Raw genomic sequence first — 4,405 nt, 5'->3', positions numbered from 1 at the left:
ACAAGCTAATCAGTTGGTCTAGTCCAGGCCGTTGGAACCGGGACCAAACCCTCTGAATCAGTCAAACACGGTAATAAAATGAAATTTATACTCAAGGAATAACAAAAGAAAAATATATATACTGGAGAAAGCAATACAAAGTGTCTTGGACGCGTACGCGTCCAAAAGAGGTATTACAAAATTACAACAAAAAGATAAAGAGACAAGGTGAAGATCCGGGCCTAGGCTTTATCCCCCAGAAGCTCCGCATCTTCCTTTTCCTTGGCCTCGAACTCGGCCCTCTTCGATTCCGGGTCGGGGAAGATCAGGAGGTTCATGCTCTTGGCCTTGCGCCAAGCCATGTAAATGGCCTCCTCGAAGGTGACTTCCAGCATATCGTCCGCCTTCTCCTTCTCGCGGCGGGCCTTCTCGTGCGCCGTCTTCTCCTCACGGAGAGAATCGTCCAGTTCACGGACCCGAGCCACCATGGTCTGGATCTCCTCCTTGTCCTGGGCAGACTGAGCCGCGGTCGCCTCCAGAAGTTTTGCCCTCTCATTGGCCTCGTTTTCCTTCCGGAACAAAGCCTCTTCCAGCCCGGCCTTGATGCGGTCGAACACCGCACGGTCCGCCCGAGCCTGGGCCGCTTCCTTGGCCAGGGCCTCCTTGGCAGGCTCCCTCTGGTTCACGGCCGCCTCCAACTCCAGCTGGACTATCTCCATCTTCATGGCCAACTTGGCCACCAGATCGACACTCCGATGGGACAGTAGATCAACCTGGAACAAAGCAAAGTTAGAAGGAATCCTTATAAACAAATAAGAAGAGGGAAATAAAAAATACGAAATGAACTTACCGCGGTGGCCTGATGGTGGAGTGCTTGGGATAAACAGCACATTCGGATTGGCTATTGTGGCGTACCGTTTGAGTTGGAGGTTGGAAATGGTGTTCCCCACTTGGTCCAACAGGTCCGCTGCCAGGGGGGTCGTGTCCTGCCCAAGCTTAGGGCAGAAGCTCGTCTCGGCGGCTGGCCGATCAACGATTGGCTGAGGAGTGTTGAACGCTGCCGGACGCTCCGCGAACTCGACCTGACGGCGAATCATCAGGGCCTTGTATGTCTCATCTCTCCAACCTCGACCATTCTCCCAAGTCTGGTTAATCAGCCGGGACTGCTCATCCCGCACAACGGCTTCCCCCTCCTCGAGTAGTGCCGGATGTATGGGGAGAACCAGTGGTGCGAGAATCTCTTTCGCGGCGAGCCGACTCTCGCCGTGCGACTCGTCGGCCGAGCCGACTCTCGTCGTGCGACTAGTTGGCCGAGCTAGCCTGCCTCGTCCGGGGCCTCTTCTTCCCGGTGCTGGCCTCAGCGCCAGCGTCCAGACCCCTTTTCCTAGAACTTTGGCTGGCCGCTGTACCCGTCTCCAAGTCAATCACCGGGTGTTGGGCGGAGCCAGAGACTGCAGCCGGGTCCACGTCCTGAATGGGGACCACGGCAAGGGCTCCCTCGCCGGGTCGAAGTTCTGCCCCGGACGCCTCCTTGTTGAGGTTTGGGTCGAGGCCCGCCACATCGTTTGCCTTTCTGGTAGCTTTCCTGGCCGCCCTGTCCTTAAGGAGTTGCCTCAGCTCGTTCGTGGGGGTAGACATGCCGGAGTCTCCTACAAAAGCACCGAAAAAATAGTTAGTACGGCAAACCCAAAGAATTAGCATAAAAAATAATAATGACCCGGGACGAACCCTCATCTATGCTCCGGGCGCGACTCAACTCATCTAAAGTGAAGGAGTGGACTCGGTCCCCCATATTGTCCGGGTTCAAGAAATTCCCTTACTAAAGGAACCCGGACAAGAACATAAGAACCTCCAAGCCTACGAGGACGGGAGATGAAGGTCTCATCTCCCCGTCAGCCCCGAACGCGGGGCCTCGGAGTGCTAGCCTATCCCTAGCTAAGTCCCCGACTTGGGGAGCATAAGTTAAGATTAAAGGGGAGTTACCTCACCCCGATACGTTAGCCCCGGGGGTCCCCGTGTTCGGTAGGGCGTCCTCGAAGAGCTCTTCCAGCTCCTCCGAAGTGGCCGCCTCCGTCTGGGCCAGGTCCCTTTTTCGTTTGGCCACGTCGGCTCACGCTGCCTTCTCCACTTCTGCAATGTGCTCCAGGGCCAGCTGTTCCCTAATGGCGACATTCTTCTCGCATTGGATTCCCCGAAGGTTCGGGATGACAATAGTCTGGTGGGCCGCGAGCATCCTGACCAGTCGGAGGTGGTCCGTGTTGACGTAGCCTCCTATGTCCAGGTCCTCTGCGCTCAGCCCAGAGTAGAACTTCCTCTGTTCCATGATGAACTGGGTGAGGGGAGTTTGAGCGAAAGGTCCTGCCACCCGGAGGAACATGATGAGAAACGAAGAAAAAGAAAGAAAAAATAAAACAAAAAGGGAAAAAGGATCGGGAAAGCACTTACACACTCGCTGGAAGTCCAGCAGCAGCGTGGGGTTCTTCTCCACGAGGAACCCAGACGTCATAAACCAGTAATGACGAACATTCGGGGGATGCTTCCAGGAGCTGGTGGGAGCGGGGTAGCTACCTCGCGGCTTCAGTCTGTAGAAGCCGTCCAAGGTCTTCTCCTTGGTGTTGACCTGCGGCTCCATCTTGTAGAAATACAAGATTTTCGTAGGGGTCGGCTCCGCGATCTCCTTCGCGATGCAGAATACTCACCATCCCGCGAGTAGCCGGTACGCTTGTGGCAGGAGCTGGAACGGTGGGATCCCCACATACGCCAGGAACCGCACGAAGTAATCGTGGAGCAGGAGTGTGGCTCCCGCACTGATGTGGCTGGCGCTCTAGGCCCCGAACCCTTCTACGGACGTGTGCGCCCGTTCCTCGATCCTGGCCAGGCGGTTGTGGAAGAGTCCGGGAGTGGACTCTATGCCCAGGCGCTTCTCCAGGATGTACATCATCTGGTAGTTCAGGAACAGGTTGGTCAACACGTCCATCTCCCATCTGTTGCCCTTGGGGGTCCGGGACCCGGAGAGGATGACAGGGACCATGTTGACTTCTTCCTCGGAGTGAAGGGTGACGCCCGTTGCCATAGTTGATGATCTGGGAACAAAGAAAGAAAGCCAAGTAGTCAGTACCTAAACCCAAGAAATTTGGTTATGACAAAACTGCTAATCCACTAAAAATGACCGTCTCAAGCCAAATAGCTCAAATATATCTCCATAATAATGGAATCTCATTCACAATTCACATCATGCACCAAAATACACAAATTGCCCTCAATGGGCCAAATTATCAATACATCATAATATATCAAATGTGGACCTACATGCATGCATATGACATCATATTATAATATAATTCACATAAACATGCATATATTCATTTAATGGCGTAATTAAACAATTACGGCCCTCCCGGCCTACTAAACCACCACTAAACCATATCGGAGAATTCGGGGCATTACAATTATCCCCTCCTTACTGAAATTTCGTCCTCGAAATTTACCTGAACAGCTCTGGATACTGACTCTGCATATCTGACTCCAGCTCCCAGGTCGCCTCCTCGACCTTGTTGTTCCTCCACAATACCTTAACCAAAGGTATTGTCTTGTTCCTGAGGACCTTGTCCTTTCTGTCAAGTATCTGAACTGGCTGCTCCTCAAAGGAGAGATCTGGTTCAAGCTCCAGATCTTCATAACTCAAAATATGGCCCACATCAGATACATACCTCCAAAGAGCTGATACATGGAGCACATTATGCACGGCAGACAACGCCGGAGGCAAGGCCAATCTGTAAGCCACCTGACCAATCCTCTCTAGGATCTCAAATGGACCTACAAATCTAGGACTCAGCTTGCCTTTCTTCCCAAACCTTCTCACCCCTTTCCATGGCGAGACTCTGAGGAAAACATAATCTCCTACCTAGAACTCCACGTTCCTGTGCTTGGGATCTGCATAGCTCTTCTGTCTACTCTGAGAAACAAGCATTCGGGCTCTAGTCTTCTCAATAGCCTCACTGGTCCTCTGAATTGCATCAGGACCTAAGTATCTCCTTTCACCTATCTCATCCCAATAAATGGGAGATCTGCACTTCCTACCATACAACATCTCATAAGGTGCTACTCCAATGGTAGATTGATAGCTGTTGTTGTAGGAGAACTCTATCAAAGGCAGATACTTACTCCAAGATCCACCGAAGTCTAGCACACATGCTCTCAGCATGTCTTCCAGAATCTGAATTATCCTCTCAGATTGCCCATCTGTCTGAGGATGATAAGCTGTACTGAACTTCAACTGTGTCCCCATGGCTTTCTACAACCTCCCCCAAAACTTGGAAGTAAAAGTGGGGTCCCGATCTGACACGATCGACCTAGGTGCACCATGGAGCCGCATGATCTCTCTCACATAGAGATCTGCATACTGATCAACTGTATATGTAGTCCT

Source organism: Humulus lupulus, chromosome 3 (genome assembly GCF_963169125.1).
Source record: "Humulus lupulus chromosome 3, drHumLupu1.1, whole genome shotgun sequence".
In the NCBI taxonomy this organism is placed as follows: Eukaryota; Viridiplantae; Streptophyta; class Magnoliopsida; order Rosales; family Cannabaceae; genus Humulus; species Humulus lupulus.
This window is presented reverse-complemented; position numbering follows the sequence as displayed.